Source organism: Alligator sinensis, unplaced genomic scaffold (genome assembly GCF_000455745.1).
Source record: "Alligator sinensis unplaced genomic scaffold, ASM45574v1 scaffold80_1, whole genome shotgun sequence".
NCBI classification, from domain to species: Eukaryota; Metazoa; Chordata; order Crocodylia; family Alligatoridae; genus Alligator; species Alligator sinensis.
In genome coordinates, this window is record NW_005842206.1 from 1120835 (window position 1) to 1138063 (window position 17229).

At 41.1% G+C, this 17229-nt stretch overlaps 1 protein-coding gene across 5 annotated transcripts in view; it reads right to left on the bottom strand.

Annotated features, from left to right (window-relative positions):
- TDRD3 (tudor domain containing 3) overlaps nt 1-15700 on the bottom strand; it is a 157165-nt gene extending 141465 nt beyond the window's left edge. For 2 of the 5 annotated variants that reach the window (XM_006026724.3, XM_025207729.1), the window contains exons 1-2: nt 15615-15695; nt 10865-10930 (exon numbers count right to left, since the gene is read on the bottom strand). The gene's annotated coding sequence lies outside the window, so the exon portion shown is untranslated. Of the gene's footprint in view, nt 1-10864; nt 10931-15614 lie in introns of all 5 variants that reach the window. The other 3 variants (XM_006026723.2, XM_025207728.1, XM_025207723.1) reach the window with 3 other exon arrangements.
- Nucleotides 15701-17229: the final 1529 nt, after the last annotated feature.

A 17229-nucleotide genomic window follows, 5' to 3' on the forward strand; every position in this document is an offset into this window, starting at 1 on the left:
ACACTAGCAGCATCCTACTGGGGGCAGCCAATGCAACTGGGAAGATTTCAGAGGACCAGGGGGTTACCTCTGGCCAGTCTCCCCTGGAGGGTGCCACAAGACCCCCCAAACTCAACCAGGGCAAGGGCAAAGGCAAGGGCTCATCCTCCTCCTCCATAGGGGATGGAAAAAGTAAAAAGGTGTGTGAGCAAGAACAAATCACCAACCCCTGCAAGGACCAGCAGTGCCTGATTAGCAGGCACCCCACCCACTAAACCTCCCCCAACCCTGTAACCCCAGCTCCTCAGCCCAGCAGCTGAAGGAAAACCTGCACCCTTGGCGCCTGGGCCCTCACCACTTTGGGCAATAAGGGCTCCCTCCCCACCTTCACCAGGTACCACAGTGTGCACTGCTATATGCCCAAGAAAGAGCTCCCCACCCTCCAAAACATATGTGAGGGTGCTCACTCTGGCAGTGAGGGCCTCAAAGATCATGGCAGCCTCCAGACACTATAGCAAGGGAGTCTTCTACCTTGCCACGGAGACCACCACACAGGAAGCGATGGAGAAGGGGCTTGTACTGCCATACAAGTACATCTTCCTCAAGCCCCTGGAAGAGCTGGGAATCGGGGTGGCGCTCAGTCCTCTCCCACCGCTACCTCCCAGACTGGCAGCTCATGTCCTTCCTTCAAAGCCTGCAGTGAGTCCTTCCCCTGGTCACGATCCTCCTGCTGAGGTGCCAGGACCCCAGCCTCTGCCACATCCAATCCTTTCACTGCAGCTCACCATCCAACTGACCGTAGGAGGAGAGGCAGAGAGGATGGAGCCTAAATTGTTCAGGTTTCTCTTTATGGTCCCCTTCCGGGAGTCCCCCAACAAAGTCTTCTACACAGCAGGGGAGGTGAGGTGCTTCCAGTGCCAAGCACTGAGGCACCTCCACCAAAGAATGCCCCCTCATACAACCGTGGGAGGCACCCCGGGACCCTGTTGAGGAGAGGGGTGACACTGCCACTGGCACTTCTGGTACCCTGACCGCAGCACCCAGCCCACCGTCACCCACCGCCGCAGGCTCGGGGGCCCCACGCCAAAGCCACCAGCAGGGTCCATGGGCAGGAGGGCACAGACAGAAGGAGATGACAAGGAGAGAATGCCCCCTCCTAGCTCCACACTGCTCCCAGCACCCCAAGGCTAGGTGGGTGCTCGTCCCATATGGGCGGTTATCTGCTGCCCAGAGTAAGAGCAAGCACAAAGGCGCAGCAGCTCAGACCCTCCAACAAGGAAGGGGGCTTTCTCCAACCATGTAAGAAGGGGGCTGACATCACAATCTTGCCCATCTATTCCCATCCCTTGAAAACATAAAGAAACTAGCTACCACCACAGAAGAGAACCCAGAATGGCACAACCCTCCTGTGGTAGAGCAGCCCATGGAGGTGACCCCAACTCTGCAGGCCATGACCTGCTCTGCACCACTACATGCTTAGGCCCCAGCCCCAGCCACCCCTGGAGTGGGTGTGGCAGCAGAGTCCTATCCCTCCAGAGGGGAAGGAGCCCTGGGACTCATACCATTAGGCCCCGAGGGGGATGAGTCCCTTTCCCAGGGCTCCGGAGAGGGCACCAGAACCATCCAAATGTCCAAACCATCTTCTCCACTCCACAATGAAGCCAACCCTGCCATGGACTACAATGCACTCTGTGGCTCCACTACAGAGAGGGAAAAAGTTTCCTCCACCAAAATCATGCTAATCCCAAGGGGAACACTGCAGAAGCTCCCCCTGCCCTTAGCCCTGTCATTTCCCATGCCAACCCTTCCCATACCCGAAGGGGCTACATCTCTCCCTCTATCCATGTTGGGGAATAAAGGGGACTGGGGGAATTGGGCAGTGCTTTGTACAGCCTCTGCCCCCACACAGTCAGAGGAGGGGGACCAACTAAATATAAGTTGGTCTAATAAAAGATATGTGATTCACCCAAAGAACCTTGTCTGCCTATGTCCTTAGACCAACACAGCTACAACCTATACCCCGGCAACTCTACTTAAGGAAATTCAAATTCTTGAAGTTACAGAAATTCTAATGGTCCCCTGTCAACATGCAAGTAAGAGTCAGTTTCTCTGGTTCCTCTTGACCCATCCAACAAAGAGATCCTACCCCAGATAACAGTAAATGTCAATCTACATAATCCATTCTCCCCTCCCTCTGTCTGATCATCTGGTAGCTTGCTCTTGCTCTAGGCCTGCCAGACCAACCAACCTGATGGCCTTTTATGACCAGGTAACTAAATCCTTGGATGATGGTGTCACCGTGGACTTAGACTTTCTGGACTTTAAGAAGGCCTTTGACACTGTCTCTCACCCCATTCTCATTAATAAACTGAGCAACTGTGGCATTGATGTCTACACAGTTGGTTGGGTCAAAAACTGGCTGATGGGGTGCACCCAGAGAGTGGTGGTGGACAGGTCATACTCGACCTGGTAGGATGTGAATAGCGGGGTCCCCCAGGACTCAGTCCTGGGGCCTACACTGTTCAACATCTTCATCAACGACTTGGACAAGGGGGTGGAAAACACGTTGCCCAAGTCTGCCGATGACACCAAGATGTGGGGACAAGTAGGCATGCTCAAAGGGAGAGAGAGGCTGCAATTAGATTTAGACAGACTACAGAAGTGAGCAGATGGTAATAGGATGGGCTTCAATGTAGATAAATGCAGGGTGCTGCACCTGGGGAGAAGATATCCACAGCATACATACAAGCTGAGGAACTCCCCCCTTGCGAGCACAGAGGTAGAAAGGGATCTTGGAGTCATTACTGACTCCAAGATGAACATGAGCCGCCAATGCCAGACCGCAGCCAGCAAAGCCAACCGCACCTTGTCATGCATCCAAAAACGCATCTCAAGCCAGTCCAGAGAGGTGATACTCCCCCTCTACGCGGCATTGGTCTGGCCTCAATTGGAGTACTGCGTCCAGTTCTGGGCACCGCACTTTAAGAAGGCTGTGGCCTGCCTTGAGAGGGTCCAGAGGAGGGCCACCCGCTTGGTTGGAGAGCAACAGGGCAGGCCCTATGAGGAGAGGCCGAGGAACCTGAACCTGTTCAGCCTCAGCAAACAGAGACTGAGGGGGGATTTGGTGGCTGCCTACAAATTCGTTAGGGGAGATCAGCAGCAAATAGGAAGGGTCCTATTCCCCCCAGCAGCACCTAGGGTGACGAGGAACAATAGCCAGAAGCTGCTGGAGAATAGGTTCAGGTTACAGATTAGGAGGCACTATTTCACTGTTAGGGTGGCTAGGATCTGGAACCAACTTCTAAGGAAGTGGTCCTCACTCCTACCTTGGGTAAATTCAAAAAGAGGTTGGATGAACACCTATCTGGGGTCGTGTGATCCCAGCGTGTGCTCCGGCCAGTGGCAGGGAGTTAGACTAGATGATCTATTTAGGTCCCTTATGACCCCAAACTACTATGAAACTATGAATCTAGTCCTCCTCAAGCCAGAAAACTATCTATCAATATGAATGAAGTATTTTTAGGTATATAAAAACCAACATAAATAATGTTCTTTGGATCAAGCCTTTCTAGGCGCATAGAACTGGAAGTGGCCTCCTGGATCATTGAGTCCAGTCTCCCATTATATCAGGCAATCATGCCACATACTTCCTTTCATAAATCTAACCAAGCTTCATCTACAAGTACTTTGATTAAACTCCTCTTGAAAGGTTGTTTCAGAATGTCATGCCTCTGATGATAAGAAAGTCTCTTCTAATTTCCAGATTAGAGTTATTCCTGCCTGGCAAGTTCAGGCACATTTATGTTTATTGTTCTTTAGCTTAAAACAGTTCTCTTTATACGGCTCATCTCCAATATATTTACAGAGCATTATCATATTTCCACTCAGCTTCTGGTTTTCTAGGCTAAGCCAAGGCCCATGAGGTAAATTCTTCATTCACCTGATTCACCCTTCTCTGCACCTGCAAAAATTTGGATTCATCTGTCTTAAACATGTACCCAGAATTCCAGATAAAATCCTATCCGCACTCCATCACATGGCATTAATACTTCTCTATCTTTACTGGAAATTTACAATTCAAATTATCACATTTGCCTTTTTCATTTATAGTCATAGTCATACTGCGATTAATACACACAGATCTTTGTCTTCACCAAACTGAGGAATTCCCAAGTTGTAGGAGAAATTGTTTTAAGGTCCAGGACCTAATATTCTGTACTACACAGTTTCAATCCATTTTCACTACACCAGATCTCAGGGTCCCTAATTCTTTCTATACAATACCTTGACCTCCTTTGTGTTGAAGAGGCCTTCCAACTTTATAGCATCAGCAAGTTTCATTAGTATAACCTATCTTTTGAGCTATGAGCATTAACCAAAATATTAAACAAGATTCATCATAAAACAGCCCCTTGAAGACCACTAGTAAACTGTATCCAGTGCAATACTTTCCCTTTCAGTACAACCCATTGTCACATCCCCTTTTATGGATTCTCTATTCACCTTACAATTTTTCTATCAAATGCCATCTTCTCCAGATTAGTTTATAATTCTCATGTTATATGATATCAATGCTTTGCTGAAGTCTGATGGATAGAATCTACTAAATTTCCTTTGTCTAAAAAGAAGAAAAAAAAACAGTAATCATGAAAAGATATTATTTAGCCCATCACAGCCTACCTTTGCAAAATTATGTTCTAAAGTTTTGCATGCTATTGAGATCAGATCAATGAGCCTGTACTCACCCAGATCACTTTTTCCTCCACTCTTTAAATATAGGTACAACAACATTTGCTATTTTTCAGTCTTATGGTACCATCCTCAACTCTATACATTTATAAAAAAAAAAAAAAAGTGTTGCTATTTAGCCTTAGATTTCCTATGGCAGTTCTTTCAGAATTCTGATATAAGGATTAGCTGGTCCTCTTAACTTGACAGTACTAAGATCCTGACATTTGCTTTCATCTCAAATGTGGACATTTTCACTTCTCTTTAGCCTCTATGCCTTTGCTCCCATGTTCAATATCACTACCTTATATTGACAACTCAGGAAAACTATTTACTTAGCTTTTAGATGGAACCTAGATTATCTTTAATCCCTATGCCATCTGCATTGCATACTGGCTCCACTGCTTGTTTGTTATCTATTTATTTGTAAGACTGGAGAACAGTTTTGTACGTTTGAATACTGTTTATAATAACTAATTTAGCTTGACTTTTTGGCAATTCCCACTGTATACCTACGAAACAGCTATCTTTTCTGCCCAGTCCATTTTGTTCCATTCATTGTAGGCTCTCTGCTTATTCCTAGTATCATTTTTAAGTGGTTATTCATCTAGTTCAGTTTGAAGCTTATCCTTATCAGTTTCTCTCCTTGCTTAGGAGACAAGTTCCATATAGTTCTGCAATATAACTTAAATTCTAAGCTTTCTCTTCAGTCAAATCCCTGAACTCACTCTACCTGACTTCATTAACTAGTTTGAAGTGTTCCCTATTGTAACTTTAATTACAGATCTGTTTCTGTTTACCCTTTCATTTAATTCAAACTGAATCAACTCATGATCACTCACTCCATCCTAGATTATTTTCTATGACCTTCTATTACATCCTACTACTTACCAAAACCAAGTCTAAAGAGCATCATCTTGTAGCATAAAAGCTACATGTGCAGGCCTTCTTCTCTTAAGGGTTCTTTTTCCCTAGATATTCGTATAAATGTGATAGTGTTAGTAAAAGAAATGCAGTATTTGCAATCTATTTGTAATTACCTGTTATGAATCCAACCACCTCAACACATGCACTAAACCCACTCTTGCTACTTAAAAAAAAAAAAAAAAATTAAACCTTCAGCTAAATAATTCAAATTGATTTTGACACTTAATTAAAAAAAAATAGTTCCAATACTTTAAATTGATGGACAAGAAATGAACTGACATTAGGAATGTTTTCTGTAACATTAAGATCTACAGCCAACACATATGCATCCCTTAAATGTTAAACTGTGTTGAACAGCGCTACGATTACAAGACACAGCATGCAACCGTTATATCTTAGACACCTACAGAAGCAATTTCACCGGGGACAATACTGTGTATTTGGTTTCCTTAGCTGTCAGCTATCCAAATCACATTTGCATTTCAACAAAAACTAATGTTTTCTTTGTCATCACAATCAATTAAGACAAAATTCTCAGAATAAGGTTTGTTTGTAATCATATATTTTCTCATCTCTAGCCCGCTATGTACTTCACATTTTTTAACAGAAAAGTAAGAATTCTTAAAGAAAATTATATTGTTAAGCAACTTACAAAATGTTTTCTTTAAAAAAAAAATTTAAAAAATCAAAATTAAAAAGGTTTGGTATTTGGCACCACAAAAGAGAACAAAAGAAAAATACTGGCCATTCAGGCAGAGTGCTCTTCTGTTTGTTTGTTTTTTTTGTTTTTTTGGGGGGGTAAGGTGGAGGGAAGGTGGGAGGGTGTTCCCCGCCTCCATTCCACAGGAACAAAGAGGTTATCATGAAAAAAAATCCTAATATTTAGATCCCAAAAGATAATTTTACTAATTTTAATATCAAATTTAAGGGCTGCATTACCTAATAATACATTTGTGGGAAATTGAGGTCTCCTTATGATCTCTGACCAATAAGGATGGATAAGATTTCAGAATCAAAGTCTCATTGTGACACCGAATGTTGCTCCCAATTTCCAAATTCACTACTTCTACTCACCCCAGATCTCCCTTATCAGTCTGCTTGCAGCAAAATGAAGTTTACTAAATTGCTCCTCTTTCCTCTAAGCCAGGGCGGGCAAACCTGGCTTGTGGGCCAATTCTGGCCCACAGCAGACTCCATTTCGCAGCACCTGCCCGCATCACTCCAGTCAGTCTCCATGGAGATCCCAGAAGCAGCACAGCCGTGACAGCATGTGGCCAGCATCTCTATGGAAATCAGCCTGAGCAGTGCTGGCAGGGCATGTGGCTCCGCCACGGACAGGCTGGGATCTAGCTGCAATGACAGCATAGGCCAGAGCCAGAGCCAAGCCACGATCTGCTGCCCCAGGAGCGTGCAGGCTGATCATGGCTCTGCCCTGGCTAAAGCCCATGCTGCCACCACTTCAAAATCCAGGCCCCAGCCCAGAGATCAGCTGCTCAGGCAGGCCTCCGTGAAGACCCTGGCCCCATGCTGTCATGGCCCTGCCACTCCTGGGGTCTCCATGGAGACCTGCTGTAGCGATGCGGGCAAGGGCTGCTGGGCAATGGAGTCCATCCGGATTTACCATTTTACCCATCCCTGCTCTAAGCCCTATACTGAGCAGATCAAATTAACATAGCATTAGAAAGAAACATTAATAGGACAAAATGAGTAATACCAAAAAAGCAAAAACAAATAAGAGAATGAAAACCAAACACTAGGTTGATGAGAACAATTATAAAAGTTCATTAACCTCTTGAATGTTCTGTGAATCTTCAATATACATGAACAAATAATCTTCCTGAGAGATCCTATTGATATATTGTTACATCATTGCTGAAGAATCCACAATATAATACTCATCACATCTCTCAAAAAACCCAGAACCACAATGTAGTAAGAAAAAATTAGATCATGACCTGATGGCAACAATACATTTAAAAGATCTCTGAAAAGTAAATTAAGAGTGCAGATTCTATCCTTCTCTCCATCTGAAGTAGAAATTAAGTCACAGTTCACTACTTTAAGGCCAGCAATTTTGTGAGGTGATAGAGAAATGATCTTTTTTTCACAATTTCTTTCTGCATATGGCTAGCAATTACTCCCTTTCACCTATTCCAAAGCACTTTTCACAATGGTATCTCCAAACAGAAAGCCTTTTGTTTTGTACAATAGTCTTGGGAGAACATAAGACAATCTTGCACATGACAGCCTGATCATGTTTTCCAATCTATCCTGCAATTGCAGTTCCAAGAAAAAAACTAAGTGGAAGACCAAGTTGACTAAATCCATGACTCAGTCTTCTGGATTTTTATGGATGATATAGAACAGCCTTGAAATTCTGTGGTAAGAATAAGTCTGTTTGAGCTTCACCTCAATGTTTGAAATAGGTCATGAGAATAAAAAAAGTTGGCAAATATTTTCTTTGAGGGTAAGGCACTGAAAGAGATGAACAGATCTACGCTTTCCGATTCATAAAAACTAAACAAACAGAGCTACACATAAAAAAAAGGAGGAAGAGAGAGAGGAAACAGCAGAGGAGGAGGAGACAGAGAAGGAAGAAGAGGAGAAGGCATCCACAGAATATATTTGGATAGAAACATTATTTCTTTCCTTAACGTCAGAACTACGTTATTCATAGTTTCAGTCACATGACAGATATAGTCCTATATAAAAGTTAGTTACCAGTAACTGGAAATGTAGAAATGTTGTTCACATGCATTCTAACGTGTGGATATCCTCAGCCCAAGTCTTCAGCCTGAGGTCTACTTACCTCAGCATTATCACATACTACAACTCCACTCCACTTTCAATCCCTCCTCCCCCACATACCAAGGGAATAGGGACAAAAAATACATTCCACTCTTCTGCTATCTCTCAACTGCAGTTTGATAAAAACCTGACTGCAAGGGTAAGGTGTGTTAAATGTGTTTGTGGACAACAGATCTCAAATAACTTGTATTATTGCAATTACATTACTTTTCTCCAGTATCCACTATAAATATAGATGGGTTTCTGAGCCCTTCATGGAAAAAGTAATAGAAATACTGCTCTGCCAAAAGCAAGAGCATTGCTTGAAGCCTCCATAATCAGACTGTGTGCTAGAAATGAGCCAAACTCTATTGTGCAAACTTCCATTATATTTACACCACACACAGCAGTAACAGGTGGCTTTGGTCCTAGTGGATTGTTCCCTAGCCACAAAACATTACAGTTTAATGCACTAGTAATGCCTTTTTAGGCCTTGACATAATCAATGCCACTAACTGAATGCAGGGCAAACATGTGGCAGCTTGGGTTGACCTCCTTAGATGCCCTACTTAGCAATAAGAAAGTTGAAAGAACATGTGTAACTAAGTACCTGGAAGATAGTAACTGTGAAGAGGTGACCAGCAGGAACCTGTGGCATAGCCATATATGAAAGCTTCGCAATCATATAGGAGAAAAAGTTTCAAAAACTTATAACTCTGGGGGCCAGCAGAGGGTAAGATAGAGGGCCTGCACCACTCATCAGGCCTGCAGCACCAAAAAGATTGAGTTCAACTGGCCTAAAATGATGCAAGGGTGCAGAGCACTGCAATGCTAGAGAGAAAGTAGTATGCTGAGAAGAGGCAGTTTCATGTAAGCAGTGCTACAAGGCAAAGGGGCTTGCGCCTAGCCACAATGAACCCAAGGACTTGTCCAAAGGAAACATACAAGCTGTCTCCAGTCGCGCATGGACATTTGGCTCCCCGGAAACAACTAGTGGCAGCGCACTTTTTACCGCCACCAGTTGTCCCCAAGGAACACCTGTGCCACACACTTTGATGTGCAGCAAGTTACACCAGGTGGAGTAGGAGGCTGGGGCCATCACTGGACTGGCCCCAGCAGCCTTACCTGAGGCCCTAGGAGCTTCCAGGGATGCAGCTGTGGTGATCCTGCCACGCGGAGCCTGGCCAAAAAGATCACAGCTCCACCCAGCCAGGCTCTGGCTTTGGGTGGCGCAGGCTGCCACCACATGCTCCGCTCCACTTTTCTTCTGGCAGGTTTTTCTGACTCCTGGATATCCAGGGTCAAAAAAACCACAAGCTGCTCCCTTGCAGCACAGAACGCTGAACATGTGGTATGTGGCACCATGGCTGCACTCATCTGGTTGCGGCCACGGAGTTCTCTCTTGCTCCTTCCTTGTTCTTACTTTAAATGAGCAACAAATACCTCATTTTGCAAGAATATGAAACTCTCCTCGACAGCAGATGCAGCTGGAGCAAGATTCTGATGTAGGAAACAAACTGTCACAAATAGGTGTGGCTCCTCAGGCCTGGCAACTTAAGGAAGACATCTCACCAGAAAAAAAAGGCTGAAGAGCATCTCAAAGAAAACAAAATGAAAAAGGGGGAGGCAATACACATGAAGCCTATAAAAAGGACTCAAGATGGCAGTTGCTCTTGACACAGGGCAAAAAGATCACTGATGGATCTGTCACAAGACTCCAAAGAGGGGAGAAGGTTGTAAAAGCAAACCTCTCTTTTAAGGAGAAAAAATTAACACAAAAGAAAGGGAAAAACACTGAAAATGGATAACCAAGAAAATTCAGGCAGCAATTTGCCAGGCGGTTGAGATGAATGGAAGAGGACAACAAATGTGCCATCCCCTCCCCTCCATTCCCAGGCTGAAGCATATCTTAGTGGCACATCAGGTATTGCTTAGATAAAGTCTTCAACTGAAAGCACAGGGACTGAAAACATGTCAGAATGTTTGTGTGGACAACTATCCAGGGTAAAAACAACTGCTTATTGTCTTTATGCTCTGAAAGCCTTTGATTAAACAAACTGATTGATCTATTTCAGGAAATAAGTATTGATGAAAAACCTCTGTAAACTTTCTCATCAACTGCTTGTCAAAAGTCAGAAAGAAAGAATATAATTTGAACTGCAAAATACTACAAATACAAAAGGGGGTAAAGTTAGCTACAAGCATCAAGCACCCAGAAACCCAAATTTCCTTTTATTGAATTGAGTGGAAAGACTGGGTTTAACCAAAAACATAAGTGGCTTACTCTTAACAACATTTTCAAAATTTGTTAAGTTTCATGTGCAAAGAAAAATAAATAGTGGCTTTGTATGGGTATGAATAACTCAAGTAACCAGAAATAACTCAAGTAACATAGAAATCAGAGAAAAATTGAGAGAAGGTTAGTAGCTCATTTCTTGATTACCTTTTCCACCTTCCCACCATTGATGTCACTGGGGAGGAATTTCTTGCCAATGGTTCTTAAATCTGTCTAAAATTAAAATAAAGAATAATAATTTAAATATAATTTTTCAAAACATGTTCTTTGTTACATACAGCAGCAAACACATAGGCCACATTCACACACTACATATGGTTTAAAGATAACTACTATACAACGGCTTAAGAAGATAAAGGTGCATTTTAAAAACCACTCTATATATGATGTCATAGTTTTGATGCATTTTCAAGATTTTTAAGATGTTTTAGCTGCACATTTTTTCAAGGATTATGTAACCTGAATAATTAATGAAAGCCATTAGTAGAAGTAATTTTGATGTTTAATATATTTAAACTTTTTTCCTTCTTTCTACCTTATTTTTTAAAAAGGCATTTTCAGTCTGTATACCTATAAAGTCACTCAAAATCTCTGGATAATTTCTGCAACTACAGCCAGATCATAAGAGTTTATACCATATTTAAGTTAAGGAGTTTAATGTGGGTTATTTTTATGACAGTTTATTTTTTAATTGTGCCAAACAGCCATACAATATTGATTTACTCAGTAGAAATGCAACAAGGTTATGATCACAATTTAGATAATATAAAAAGGATTTGTGAGATCAAGGGATCAATTATTTCACAGTAACATGAGAGCACAAATACAATTTAGATAAACATTTCAGTTATTTTGGTCTTGAATAAAAACATGGTACTGCCTATCTAAAATATGGAGCATGCACAAATAATAGTACAATAATCTCTGATTTAGATACAAACTTCATGTTTGACCCCTCAATTATATATATTAGAAAGAAAATAACTAAAAGTGTCAATCTAGAATTGACATCTTATACTTCACTGTTTGAACTAGGCCTGTGGCTTTAAAATAAAGATAGTATATGCATTAAAGTCAACTTACTGTTTATTAAAGTCTACCTGAAGACTTCACAACCTGTCTTGCAGTTGTTCACGTAAGCCATAATTCATCTACAGATGCATAACTTATATACTACCTTGCTGTGATATCAGTGGGATATCGTCCTTTGATACTTCTATAGACTACTGTTCTAAGGGACTGAACAGTACTGCATTTTAGCAGACATCATAAATTACAACAAAAATTCTCTTCATTTTTGAACAGTGTACAGACTGAATACTGAAATCACTATTTCATAGAATTTTATGTGGATTCTATGAAACAGCACATGCTCCTCACTGCACTCTGAATAGCCATAAACTGGGACAGTCCAATCAAGCCAAGCAAAAATAGTTCTATAGGACATACATAAGAAAGCATATTTGCTTTCAAACTTGAATACACTCCAAGGAGCTAACCTGTCAACTTAATCCAAAGTGTTGAATCATACTAAAAAAAAAAAAAACAACCCACAAACCACACATATTTTTATATTTCCCTTAACATTTCTTACACAGAGAAGTATTAGCTACAATTGCTACAGCAATGTTAGGTAATCCCAACAGCAATCAGAGGAAGAGCTGATCTATATCACCTTTTTCGGAAATGTTGTACAAAGAAAAAGTCTGAAAACACATTTATAGTGATATTTCTCCGTTATAAAAAAGGCTACTTTTTAATGAATACCTAAAGAAACTAAAAAAAATTTGAAACATTATACGTATGAATTGTTCAATTAGGGTGAAAATTCTCAAAACTACAAACAAAGAAACTCAAACAGAGGAGCAAGACAGGTAAATGAAAGATCTGAATTTTAATCTCAACTCTGCCAAACACCAAACAATGCATTCTTTCCTTCGAATTACATGGTTTATCACAGCTTGACTAGGTGTCAACCTATATTTCCATGTACACAAAATTCTGTGCGTCTTGAGGATGGACACAGGATGGCGGCATGTTCAAGATGCTCATCTAAAAAGACAATTTCATCTAGACTGTAAATATTAATTTAATGTGTCTTATGTATGAGGATGTAATACATCTCAGCTGCAGCAAGGCTTTAGCACAGTATCCAATGACATTGTCTAAGCTAAAAACAGTTTAAATGAAACACTGTATGGGCATATCTGTTTGGATAATCATGCTCAAAGAACAGTTAGCAGCAGCTTACTATGAGGAGATGTTAAATGGAGTTCACTATAGGTCTGCTTATGTCTGGTAATGTTCATTATTTTCTTTAGTAATTTGAAAGATAGACTTGAGTGCACACTTAGTAAATTTGCAGATAAACACCAAGCTTGGGTGGGTTAGTAAACACGTTATAGGATAGGACTGGGATTCAAAATGACTAGGATAAACTGGAAAAGTGGTCCAAAATAAACAGACCAAAATGCAATAAAGGCATGTGCAAAGGCACAAATAAAATGAACTATTGTATGCTTGGCTGAGCTTCAGTACCTCAGAAAAGGACCTGGTAGTTGCAAGGAATTGCCAACTGAATGTGGAATCAACAGTGTATCAACAGGAGTGTTGTGCTTAAGCCATGGGGAGTGAGGCTTCTGTTCAGCACTAGTGAGGCCAATTTTGGTTATCACACACAGACAGGTATGAAAAAAAAATGGAGAGATCAGAGAGTAGCAAAAATGACAAAAAGTGTTGAACATGACAAATAAGGAGAGGTTGGAAAACTGAGATTACTTGAGCTAGAGAAGAATGAACTAGGAGGGAAATCAGTAATAGTCTTAAAATATAAGAAAGGTTGTTATAAGAAAGCTGGTGATGGATTTTCTATGGCCACTGGAAACAGGACAAGTGGCAATAGACACGAAGGGACATTATGTTAGATTAAAAAGAAATGTTTAGTTACAAGGGAGGTTAAGCACAGTAGTACAACCTAGGAAGCTTGTATAATTTCCATGTTTGCTAATTTTATCATAGGTTAAACCAGTTGTCCAACTGGTAGCCCATTGACTGTATATGGTCCATGAGGAGTTAGGTTGCGAACTCTGGTCTCCTGCTCAGCCACTGCTTCCCCCATCACTCCAACTGCAACAGCAGCTAAAGTCTCTGGGCTTCCCCTCCCTCCTCCACCTTTTGCTGCCTGACCCCACCCCAGAGAGATGGGCAGTACTGCATGGCATGGCCTGGAAAGCTGAGGGTGAGCCTGGAGCTATGAGCACAGTGCAGCACAGGCATGGTGCTGCTGGGGGGGGAAGGAGGGGCTGGAGTGCCCACACAGGAATGTGCAGTGCAGTAGCAGGATGGGGGGGAATGCAGCAGTGGGGGATGGGGGTTAGGGGAGGCATGCCCACAACGTACAGTCCCGGGGGCCTGTGACTTGCCCTAGTGCATCCTGCTAGGTCCTGAGTAGTCATCTTGTCTCCGGCTGCTTAGCTCTGAGTTAAACATTTTTTTTTTTTTTTTTTTTTTAATACTGTTGGCCCAGTTCTTGGCACCACACTTCAAAAAAGACATGGAGAATCTTGAAAGGGTCCAGAGAAGGCCCACAAAATAGGTTAAGGGCCTGGAGGACAAATCTTACGAGGAAAGACTAAGGGATCTGGGATTGTTCAGCCTGGGGAAGAGAAGGCTGATGGGGGACTTAGTGGCCATCTATATGCATGTAAGGGGCGAATATCAAGAGCTGGGATAAAAACTGTTCACTAGGGCGCCCCAGGGGAGGACAAGGAGCAATGGCCATAAACTGTTACAGGATGGTTTCAGGTTGGATGTAAGGAAGAACTTCTTTACAGTAAGGGTGACCAGAATCTGAAATAGACTTCCCAAGGAGACGGTGAAGTCCCCAACCTTGGAAGTCTTCAAGAGGAGACTGGACAGACACCTTGCTGGGATCATTTGATCTCAGCAGTATGCCTGCCCAAAGCAGGGGAGTGGGACTATCTTTCAAGGTCCCTTCCAGCCCTTCATTCTATGATCCTGCTTTAAACTGAAGATTGGACTAAATGATTTCTTGAAGTCCTTTCAAGTCCTATTTTTCTATTCACTTGTAAAACTTGGAAATATGGAGGACTCAAATATTCCAATCAAAACAAAAAAACTGGAAGAAGGGAGAGTGTCCTCTGTCATTACTATATTAAAGTACCAAAAAATATAAATACAAAAGTTGATTAACTTTTAGAAAGGCTACACTCTTCTTTCCATGGCTGGAAGACATGTAATCTTCAAAAAGCCATTTGTAACAAAGGCAAAAAAACCAATATTGTACAATATGGTTTTCGAGGAGGCAAATTTATTCTTTTGAATTTTGAAAATCGTTTCTAAGACCTTCATGCACAATTTTCTCACATCTCTTGGTAAAGATGATGAATATGAGACTTTGTATATACATAGTTTACATGTCTGTATCTACTTGTTACAGAAACATGCAACTACCAAGTCAAATTTGAGATTAAAGAAATCTAAACATAAAGAGAGGTCACAGCATTTTAGTTTTAAGGGATGTCATATCTGAACTACTTACTAGTGCAATACCTTAGCATAACTGTTAATGTTTTCATATTCATTTTCTTAATACTATCTAAGAAATAATTTTTCCCCATTGCAATACATATTTATATTCTTTACCATGACATTTTTTTTTAAAGTAGCAATGTGTAGTACAGGTGACATCACTGAGCTTTAATTCCTATCAACCAAATTATAGCATAAAATAAAAATGAAAGACTTTGTGCATTATGTATAGTATGCAATGCAATACGTTTAGTTAAATTATGTCCATAAATAAGGTTAAAGACCAAGTAATCCAATACAAAATTGTTACCATGATACAGCAGAAAAGTCCATAACCATAACCTACATTAAGGGCAACCAGGATAATGTCACTTATATTGACTTTGTCAGAAGAATTTGTGCAAGCTTCAATTCCTTCATCTGAAAGATACCTGTTAAGACAAAAAGAAGTTATTTTAAGAGGTTATAATATACATTTCATACTAGGCTATTAGCTAAATGTTCTTTTAGATCCTTAAACCCTTTGAACCCTGCCACACGTTCAAATTAAAGCCGACTAGAAACCAGCTATAAAAGTTGTTACACATGTTCAAGCACCATCTTTATAGCTGGTTTGCTTGTTTTTATAACTGGATGGATATTTTTATAGCATGATAATTACTTTGTATGCGTGTCTAATCTACATTTATTGTGTGATTACCCAGTTAATTGCATAATATTTGTAAGGCATGGCAGGAATCTTTTTCAGGTTCATAGAATCACAGAAGTAGAGACGGAAGGGACCTTGTAGATCTTCAGGTTAAACAAAGGAAAAATAAATCACACACATTTTAGACCTCAGACTCCATAGGTTGGGAGTAATGGAAGACTTGGATGAGCAAACTACAATCATAATGTACCAAGATGAAAAATAAAGTAATTCAAAAGAAAGAATATTTATACAACACTAAATATGACTGCAGGTTCCCTCAATAGTTAGGAAACTGAATATTACCTTGGCCTATAATTAGGTCATAATTGTGACCCAAATCACAGTTGCACAGATTTCACATAGTCGGGTGATCTCTGTAAAATCCACAGAAAGGAAAAATAAAAATAAAAAGAACACCTACTAAAAATAAAATACTGGTTCCCCAATGGGAACCTAGGCCTAAAATTTAGACTTAGTAAAATTAAAATTACTCGTGAAAGTATTATTCTGCCTCCTTAGGCTAAAGGAGTAACTTGTAGCAATGGGGAAGTCCTATATTCTCTATGTGCAAAGTTGACTAAAATAGGAAGAAAAAATTGCTTACAAAAGCTCTCTCTCAACCTTAAACTATATCTATGCCAAAACTTTGCCAGCCTTAAAGTTTCTCAAATAATCCTGGGGGGAAAAACAATCTTTTTTAAAGGGGTGTACGTTGTAGCCGTGTTAGTCTAAGGACATGGGCAGACAAGGTTCATTGTGTGAATCTGAATCTTTTATTAGACCAACTTAAATAGTTGGGGAACATTTTTTTTTTTAACCAAGCTTTCAGGTTTAAAACCCCTTTGTCAGGCTGAGGAAGCCTCTGCAGTTGGTGTGTGCCCTTCCTGGATGGAATGAATAGTAAAGAAAACAGAGGCTGTCTTTTTGCATGTGTACAGCCCAGTCTTTGGCTTCTTTACTATTCATTCCATCCAGGAAGGGCACACACCAACTGCAGAGGCTTCCTCAGCCTGACAAAGGGTTTTTAAACCTGAAAGCTTGGTAAAAAAAAAAAAAAAAGTTCCCCAACTATTTAAGCTGGCCTAATAAAAGATTCAGATTCACCCAATGTTTTTTTAAATATTTTTAAACTACACTTCATTCCCTGACTAGCACCAAAAACAAGTTATTCATTCTAACAAGCTTTCAAAAAAAGTGAAACCCAATTGATCCTAGTTGCCTAAATTGGACCTAATTGCCTAAAATTTTACATTATAAACCGTGATTTTTT